The sequence below is a fragment of the Ailuropoda melanoleuca genome, chromosome 3, assembly GCF_002007445.2.
Source record: "Ailuropoda melanoleuca isolate Jingjing chromosome 3, ASM200744v2, whole genome shotgun sequence".
In the NCBI taxonomy this organism is placed as follows: Eukaryota; Metazoa; Chordata; class Mammalia; order Carnivora; family Ursidae; genus Ailuropoda; species Ailuropoda melanoleuca.
Window position 1 is genome coordinate 80,147,100 of NC_048220.1, and position 10,202 is coordinate 80,157,301.

At 42.9% G+C, this 10,202-nt stretch overlaps 1 long non-coding RNA gene across 1 annotated transcript; it reads left to right on the forward strand.

The window, feature by feature from the left end:
- Positions 1–472: 472 nt before the first annotated feature.
- On the forward strand, positions 473–5,492 carry LOC117801413. The gene is made up of 3 exons (XR_004623906.1): positions 473–527; positions 2,425–2,502; positions 5,296–5,492. It is a non-coding gene; the product is annotated as an uncharacterized LOC117801413 (long non-coding RNA).
- Positions 5,493–10,202: the final 4,710 nt, after the last annotated feature.

Sequence of the window (10,202 nt, forward strand, 5' to 3'; positions counted from 1 at the left end):
GAGCTATTAGATATCATGCTTATTTATCATATTGGTGACATGTGAATGATAACAGCCAGTGTTAGTGGCATCTAGGAATATGATACATTGTTGGTAGAGTATGCATTGGGTATAGTCTTTTCTGGAGAGCAGTTTGTCAGTGTCCATTAAGCTAAGAAAAGTGCGTGTTCTTTGAGTCATCATGTACCTCACTTTGTACCCTCTACATACAAAGACAGGCTGAAAGACATTTGTTGCACCATTACTCATAAGAACAAAACCTAGAAACAAACCATCAGTGGCAGAATAGTTAAATGAGCAATTTCCCAAATCCGCCTTGAACTTACTAGTGTAATAATAGTGGAAGTCATGGGTGTCACTTCTAGGCTACATCTTTCAAAAAGTAGATGTACCTTCTCTGTGCTCTTCTCTTGACTGGAGGCAGACAATAGAAAGATCCTCAGAGACGTGCTGCAACCAGATGGACGGAGCTTGGTTCCTGAATGGAGGAAAGCTACCTGTTGGCCTGCACTACTCTCCCTGGACTGGTAGGTGAATAAGACATAAACTTTCATTGTACTAAGCCATCGATATTTTGGGATTTATTTGTTAAAGTGGCTACTGTTACCCTAATTAAAAAGATACGTTACAGTTGAAAAGAAAGGAATAGATTACTATGTCTTGATTTAATTTTATTTCAAAGGCATAAGTGAAGAAAGCATATGATATCATGTATATTAAGTAATACATTGCCTAATACATGTATAAACACATTAAAAAAGTTCTGGAAGGTAAACACCAAACTAATAATAATGGATTCCTCCAAAGAGGGGAGTAGGATTGAGTATCGTGGTCACTGGGGACTTTTGCCTTGTATTATTGAAATTTTTATGAGGAGAATATTTCTTGAAATACTTGTGTAATTAAAAATTATAAAAGAAATTGAATTGGCTCCCTGGGCAATTGCTTGGCTTGAACTGCTCCTTTTTGTTTCTATTCTCATTTATGTGAGGGAAATAGATAAAAACTTTTCATCCTTCCCTGTTCACCAATATCCCATAATCATTAGAGATTATTGAGAATAATTCCCAAATTAGGGTTTTTGGCACAGTTATGAGGAAATTTATCAAAAGTTTAAAAAACCCACAGAATACTCAAAAGAATTTAGAAGAAAAATGCTAACAAATCAACTATGAGAGCAAAAATAATTATAGGTAAATTTAGGAATATTTTGGTGGGACTGTTGATGGAGTGCTACTGAGTTCATAAGTATGTCCTTTAAAGAAAACTAGATTCACTCAACTGTCTCCTTTGATAATTACAAAAGTGATCATGTGACATCACCTTTCAGCAAGCTACGATGACCTAACTCCTCATTTAGAAATCAGTATGATAACAGTATGGTAATGACAAGAGCACATTTCCTCTCTGCTGCTGTTGGCATCAAATGGGTCATTTGGGTGTGTCTTCTGAGAGAGTAGGGATATCTCAAGTGAGTGTCCAGCCACGTGTGACCCAGAAAGCAGCAGTAACAAAATGCCTTCTCTCCTGCTCCACCCCTCAGCTTTTTATGCATTGCTTCCTTCAGGCCCCCCTCAGGCTGGATCCTTGACACATTTACACAACTGTAATTGGTGCCTCTTTGGCTACCTCTTCTGTTACCAAGCCAACCGCCTGTCCTTAGGCCCTTTGAGAAAAACCACCGTCAGAGACTCTTTGAGGCTCTGTGGCTTGGAATAACCTGGTCATTCTCCCCCACACACCCTCTTGAGGTTTCGTCTTCAGATCCATGCCGTAGGCGCCACACACGAGTTCCCAAGATGGAGGGAACTGTGTAGGTTTCTCCCCCCTTTCACTTCACTTTCCTAAACTGGATTGGGTTTGACTTCATACTGCCCATTTCTTTCCCCACTCAGGGTTTCATTCTGGGATTCCTGCCACAGCATTTAGTAATATTCAGATAGAAAAGATACAGCAATGTCTAGCTCTGGGGGTTTTTGTGAGAAGTGGATTGTGTATGGATGTGCTTAGCAGGGACACCATAGTGTTACTTTCTTTCCCCGGTTTCTCATTTCTTATATTCTGCAGGTGTTTATCCATGTTACAAAATACCAGCCAGGTGGGATTTTAAGTGGGGAGTTCTAGAATGAATGCCAGGAGCTGTGCTTCATGGGAGGTGGAAATGGCTCCGTCTCCGTCTGGGAATGATGAGGTTGGTGAGGGTGAAGCGGCTCGAGGGGAAGTCAGGAGCTGGGCAAGCCAGGAAAAGACAAATGCTGACTGCGGAAGCTCACTGTGGCAAGGACCTTCTCCCGTCAAGAATTACAGCCTGGCAGTAAACTTAGCTTCCATTTGATTCTAATACGTTAAAGCTAAAAATCAGGGCAGAAGAAAAGCAGCAGAAAGTCTAACTCCCACCCCACTGTGTGTATGATTGCTTTCTAGTGCGAAGAGGGATAGTGAACAGAGCAACCAGAGTGACAGAGGGCCGAGCGTTAATGAGAAGATGGAGACTGTATTTCTGTAAGTGAGACTCTCTCAGCTGGCCGAGGTGTCTTTGCCCCACTCAGCAGGCCTCTGCTGACCTCATTCGCATTCTGCCAACAATGTGCTCATTCTTGCCATCTCCGGTCTGAGGCTCACGTGGATCCGGTATGGGGCCGGCACACAGGCCCCTCCATTTCATTTCTCCCACATCCTCCTGCTGTGGAGAGGCAGTCCTTTGTCTCGAACCCACCTTCTCCATTCCTTCTCTTGGACACTCTGCCTCCCTTCTCCCGCGTGTAAACCTCTTTGCTTTCCGGAGCCACGTCTCAACCGCAGATGATTCTTACACTTTGAGTGCTTCAGATGATGACACTGTTGTCGCCCACGGTCTCTGCTTCTTTCCTTTTCCTTAGTAATTTTAATGCTTTGTGCAAGTCTTTCTCTTCTGCCATCTTGGGATCAAGTTAATGACCCTTAATCTCATCCTCCTTGATTCAGTTGAATACTAATTTTGTCCCTCTCTCCATCTGTCCAAGTTTTAGCCACTCCAGGGTCAACTCAAAAACTCCTTCTCCTCACAGCCTTTTCTGATTCTTGCAGCAAGAACTACTAGTTAGCAAATTTCTCTGGATAACTGTATTCCTTTATTTGTATAATTATGCCTTTAAAATTTTTGATCTTGAATAATAAAGGTTTCCATTATTAAAAATATATTTAAGGACAAGAACTGTGTTTTACTCATGTTTGTATTTCTACCAACCCTATTCCAGAACCTCATTTTACACTTGGCATGCAGAGTGCACTTAATAATGTTCATTCGAAGACTGAATGATGACATTTGCTTCCTTATCTTTCCCTATTACAGTTGCCATAAAGCCTTAAACCTCAAGAATTCTAGGAAATCCCTGGATCACTTGATCACTTCTATAATGCTGTTTTTAACTATTCAGTCATATTTTTAAGCATATCTTGTATGTTGAGCCCTGTGCTAAATTGTGGCAAACGAGTATTCTAACTGGCCTAGAATGAAATCACTTGCCCATCCCTTGGCTAGGTAAGGGAGGACCCATCAGTCCACTTGAACCATGTCACCTGACCAATCTTGTAAATTAGGGGAAGGGTGGTTCCTGAAGAAAGAACATCTGTCTACCACATTTACCACTTTTTCCTTGTCTTCAGACCCGTCCCTTTTAACCCATCCTGTAGCCCTCCTCTGCAGTAGGCTAAGTTTCAGTTCTGAACAAGTCCTATTTTGTTTACAACCCTTCAGTAGCTTTCTGCATGAAGTTCAAGTACCCACTTCAGCATACACGGCTTTCCCGGGCTTCCTGTTTCTGAAGCAGCATCTTCTTTCACTAAGCCACATGTATGCCCACCCTTTAATCATGCCAACCTTCTTTGAGTTCTTAAACCTGGCATGCTGTCTGGAGCATCTGTGATTTCCGTCACTTCATATTTTTTTCTTTCTAAAATGGTTTTCTTTCTTTCTTTCTTTCTTTCTTTCTTTCTTTCTTTGTTCCTTTTCTTTTCTTTTTTTTCTTTTCTTTTCTTTTCTTTCTTTTCTTTCTTTCTTTCTTTCTTTCTTTCTTTCTTTCTTTGTTCCTTTTCTTTCTTTTCTTTTCTTTTCTTTTCTTTTCTTTTCTTTTCTTTCTTTTCTTTCTTTCTTTCTTTCTTTCTTTTTCTTTTTTTTTTTAATTTTAACCTAGTATATTAGCCAGCTCAGGCTGCCATAACCAAATACCATAGACTGGGTGGCTTAAACAACAGGCATTTATTTCTCACAGTTCTGGAGGTTGGGAAGTCCAAGAGCAAGGTGCTGACAGATTCAGGTCTTGATGAGAACTCTCTTCTTGGCTTGCAGACAACTGCCATCTCCCTGTGTGCTCACATGACCTCTTCTCTGTGTGCACTTGGAGAGGGGAAGAGAGAGAGAGAGTAAGAGAAGGAAAGAGAGTGAGTGTGAATGAGCTCTGGTCTCTCTTCTTCTTACAGGGACACGGATCCCCCCCATTATAGGGACACCACTCTCATGACTTCATCTAAACCTAATTACCTCTCCCCTCCTAATACCATCGCAATGAGGGTTAGGGCTTCAACATAGGAATTGGGGAAGGGATGGGCAAACATTCATTCCATAACAACTAGTAAACTTTTCACTCTTTAAGTTCAGCTTAAGGATCATATATCTTGGCAGTCCCTCTTGACTTCCCTATTTAAATATCTCCTTTCTGTTTTTTCATCATTATGTGGTTTGCTCTGTCATAGCACTTATCACACCCTCTGTAATAGAGAGTTTACATGTCTACTTTCATTTTACTGTGGGTCCTTCTGTTTCCATCAGTTTTTATGTCCACAGCACAGACCGGAGCCTGGCTTCTATTAAGAACTTGGTAGCTTTGAAGGACTTAACTCTCAAGACTTTTTAGGCTGCTCCATTAAATCCAGAATAAATAATTGCTTCATTTATTATCTTCCTCACTTTCAGAAGTGTTTACATTGGGCAAAGGTAGTATTTGAGTCTAGATTTTGTGAAACTTTCTGTTTGGATGAATCTGCTGTTGCTGGTTGGATGATGATTAATCGTTGCTGCTGCAGCAGCGTTTGTAACGTGGACCGACGTTCATTACTCATTGGCTGCTCTGTCGCGGCGCCGTGTTGTGAGGGCCGCAGGTAGAGGCCACCCTGTTCATGGTAGCACAGCCCGCACCCGGCACACAAAAAGCGCTCACTGAGCGTTGTTTGAATGAATACAAATACGTATGCTGGTTTTTCAGCTCACTTCTCATGTCCTTGTGAAAGTACTGAAATCGGCTCTCCTGTTTTCCACAGTCTTTGGATCCCACCTCCCTGTGTCTTTAAAGAGCTGCTGCTTCTGCAGTTATGCTCGTCTCCTCTAACCTGGAACCCTGGACGCCGGGACACGACACGGCGACGCAGTGTGCTCGTTTCACTGCAGTGCAGGGGCGGCTAAAGGAGCGGAGGTGCCCAGGAATCTCATGTGGCGAATCCCTGTCCTCTTCGTGTTGTGCCGTGGTGAAGCCCAGGTGTAGTAGACTTGGGGACATGGTTGGGGGGCCCTGAAAGTCCGGCTGGGCTAGAGGCTGTGGGCACCAGGGTCTTTTTGAGAAAGCCTTAGTGCCTGTCCCTTGCTCTTTTGTTAACGGCTCGGAGATAACGTGAGTAAATGAAGGGGCACGGGAATAAGAATAAAAAGGTTTTTTTCCTGCCCACATGCTAAATGTTGAGCAAGTCCTAAGTCCCGTGAGCCTTGGTTTCTGTATCTCTAGTGTGGGATAATCATACTTTGCCTCCTTACCTCACAGAAGTGCTTCCGGGATCAATGAGATCAGGGCTATAAAACCAACTGCAAGTCATTAATAAGTTTCTCAGCATTAGGGGTCATTGTCACTATTACTTTATGAAAAGGTGGTATCGTCACGTCATTCCCAGATATACAGAGGTAACTAGACTCCCTACTTTGCTAGATCCCTTTATTACCGGTTTAACTCTTCTCTTTGGAGAATGGGATTTCATCTCACTCAGCAGTCCCAGAGAATAATTAACACATGTGCTGTGCCAAGTGGGACTAACCCTTGTTATGGGGATTTTACTCCTTGTTGAGAAGTCAGGTGGTAGGAGGGAGGGAGTATGAGAGGAGCCTGCAGACCAGCAGCCTCTCACAGCTCCGTTTCACTTGGCGTTATTTCTAGACAGGCCACGCTCTGTTAGAAAGTCACGGTTTTCCTCTGTCACCTACCATCTCAAGCTTCTCTCAGAAAAGTCTTCGCGGTCCATCCCTTAGCAAAGATTTATTGAGTACTTTGATTTTGCCAAAGAGTAGAGAAATACGATGGAGAATAAACAGATGGGTTTCCAGAGTTTATATTCTAGTGGAGAAAATGAACAAAAACCAATTACAAGTATTGGGGAAATATAATTAAAAAACAAAATCTTCTTCCAATCTATAAAACCTTCCCACAAAGGTAGTAGAGACAGAAAATAGTTTTATTATTGAATAAATATTAACCAGAATGGGACATCCACTGCAGGCAATCCCCTAAGGGCCTGTAAGACAGAAAGAAATCTCACACAACCCATCCATACGTGTTTTCAAGATGATAACTAATCCTCAGGTAAGAGGACGTTACAGCACCGTTTGTCACACATACTCATCGTAACTACACGTAGTAATTGGGGTGACTGTGTTAGCCTGTTGGCTTTATCAAGAAAAATTTTTCATACCGTTATGACAGAGGGTGGTTTTGCAACTTGGAGCAAAGTGCCCATCAAAATTAGGCTCCTACCCTCCCACAGAAACTGGGAGATAGGGGTGCTGTCTCCCTTGATGCTTATATTTCAAAGCAGTAGCTCTCAGGTCTTTGAGAAAGACATTTTTAGGTTATCAAGATGACAAAGGGCCCATCTAGTTAGTTAGCTTTTTTTTCTTTTTTAGATTTTTATTTATTAGCGTGAGAGAGTGCGTGCACACACATGAGCACCAGTGGGGGGAGGGGAGGGGCAGAGGGAGAAGCAGAGCCCCCTTTGAGCAGGGAGCCCGATGCGCTTGAGGCCGGGCTGGGTCCCAGGCTCTGCGATCATGACCCGAGCTGAAGGCCGACAACCGACTGAGCCACCCAGGCGCCCCATGGGCCGTTTAGTTTTCAAAAGGTTTTATATACATTGCACAGGGAGGAGAAAGTGCTTACAAGTTTTCTAAAGTGAATGCTCCCAGGAAAAGGAAGAGAGGGGACTCTCTGCCCTTGTTTTCAACAAGGAGAATTAAACTTCTTATTTTGTTTTTTAAAGATTTTATTTATTTATGTGACAGATAGAGACAGCCAGCGAGAGAGGGAACACAAGCAGGGGGAGTGGGAGAGGGAGAAGCAGGCTCATAGCAGAAGAGCCTGATGTGGGGCTCCATCCCAGAACGCTGGGATCACGCCCTGAGCCCAAGGCAGACGCTTAAGACGGCGCCACCCAGGCGCCCCAAACCTCTTATTTTGCATTTTTATTTGTCCTTACACAGGGAGCTAATGTAAGAATTCCCAAAGCAGAAAATGTTCAACTCGGAAAGACTGCACTTGGGGTTTACTTTTTTCTTACTCTCACTCGAATTGAGGGTAATATTTAGCCGTCGTAGCCTACGCATATATTTTCGTAGTATATCTTGTCTTATAAGTTCATGGTATATTATGCTGCACAGAAACACTAAGACTCCCTACCCCCAGAAGCTGGGGGAGAAGCTTCAGTGAGATTTCACTTACTGAAAGGGTTAAAACTTCATTCTGTAAGCAAACAAGGGCCGAAAACCAGAGGGCGTCCCTCAACCTGGAGCTTGTCCTGACTTTGAACTTAGGGATTGTTGAAACAGCTGACAGTGATCATAATCATGTTTTAACTTGATAATGTTTCAGCATTTTAATCTCAGCACCTTGCAAGTCCTGGGACAAAGTAGGTTCTCAGTAAACCTTGGTCGATTTGATGGATAGCTGACTTGTCTAGAGACAGAACACCTAGGAGGGATGAGTGTCCTATCAGGGTCAGCTGATGCCTCTGCAGATCCCCCCAGATAATTAGCTTCATGAATACTGATGGCTCAGCATTTTCTTCTCCTCTGCTAGCCCTCGTGGGAATATCTGAAAAGCACTTGTAACATAGACTTAAGGTTAATGAACATAAAGCCATATTAATTAAGCTGGCTAAGCTTCCTTCCTATATTCTGCCAAATTCTAGAACTTCTGCTGGATACATCTAGTCTCTAGTGGCTGAATAAGAGAGGGCCCTTTCTATTCTACCTCCCCCAACAAAAGGCATGCCTTTCCGATAGTTGGCCTTGATTCCCCAAATCTCTGAGGTCAATCAGTTTTGCTGATGGTAGGTAGATAAACACTGCTACCCCACGGGGCTTCTTTCTGTGATCACCATCCTCTTTCTCACTTTCCCCAGATACTTTTTCTTTGCTGGTTAGGATCCATTCCGACCCCCTTTGTGACCACCCTTTATCCCCAGGAACCTATAGGGGTTTCTCTCTCTCATCAGTTCTCTGAACACCAACCTCCTTTAAATGCCACACTCTACTACAGCCGTGTATGCAAGACATGCATTTTACTGTGTACATGTATTTAGGATAATAGAGTCACCTAGGGGTCATCACTGACATAGAATATGACACTGCAAGTCAGCAGTGTCCTGCTTCCTCAAGAAATCCTCAGATATGTAGTTGTGTTTTTCTGGATTCAGCCAGTAATATGTTCATAGTTAATCTTATTAGTGATCATGAAAAAGGAAGTCCGCTTTTCACTTTTGGGTGGCATGGAGCCTTTTGAACTATTGAAAAAGAAGAATTCCCCAAAAAACAAGAGGAGTACCATTTAATACGAGGTAACTGCAATTCCTATAAAGCTACCCTAGGAGTTTATAAAGGCTTAGGCGATGGGCAAGCTTTAAACATTTAAACATTTAGTTACTTAGCTATTTGGCATTATGCCACTTAAACATACAGATGATTGATTTCATTTTTAAATCACGTGACCACATCATCCCGATGTTTTGGCATTTTGCCCACAGCCTCAGCATGCAGTGCTTTCAAGGAGAGCTCTTTACTGCCGTCTCATGGTGAACGAATGAGTGGCTGTGGTGAGGAGTTAGGAGGCAATGCTGGCTCTCCCCCTCTGTAGGTAAGTAGGGGTAAATTGAACAATCTTGGGTGAGTTCGCTGGTGTGGGCCTCAGTTTCCTCTTTTGAATATTGCAAAAAGCCCTGTGAATATGGAGCTAACCTGCAAGGAAACTCCTCAGGACTCTGTGAATAACTTAACATAAAGGCATACGTTTGGCCTCTGTGCCGTTTTCATTTTGACTTCTGTACTCCCTGCCTCACAGATTCAGGTGGTTGACAAGGAGTTCCGTATCATCCCTGTGAATGAGGACACCTTTATATGCTCCTTGTCCCAGGGCTTAGGAGTCCCTTCTTTTTTGGAATCCAATAAAGACATTCTTCATGAGGATAATTACAAGCTTTTGCCCTCAACCAACAAAACAGGCTTTAATCAAAAAGTTGAATGTGGAAAAGTTGAATAAATCAGGTACAAACCAGTATGCAGATATGGAAGATCAAAGTGGAAATTACCTCTGCCGGTCCCTTGAATAGCAAATTGTTTTATCGACTTTTCTTCAGCTTAGTTCTTGTTGTGCCTTGTAGGGTTTTCCTTCTTTGCATTTTTTTTTAATGGAATTTGATGATCTATAAGGAGAGGAACAAAGACCTTTGCCTGACACAGCCTCTGACCAGCTAGAGGCGGAGCTAACTTTGATATGGTGCTTTCTTATTACAGTGGAGACTTTCATGGCCTCCCGAGTAAAAGCTAGCTACTTTCAAAAAGTAGACAAGGGTGTAGGCAAGGAAACAAGGGCATCTTGGTATTCCTGGAACTAGGATCCTGAGATGTTAACGTCAGGAGTAATTGCTTGGCCAATATCTGTCCTTTCCCGGATTTCAGCCTTCTGGGGACAGGAGACCATGTGGTGAATCCCTCTCTTGAGAATGTCTGAGGCACACATGGGGCTTGAACAAGTCTCGTGTCACCACTTAATCAACCCAAGGGATATGAGCAGCAGTGCTTTGCCTGGTAGTTATGTAAGATGCAAGGAGTCTCAAAGTCGAATGAAACTGTATTATTCAGCTGCTTTCATCCACTCTAAAGACATCCTACTCTATAGGTTATGCATGAATTTCTC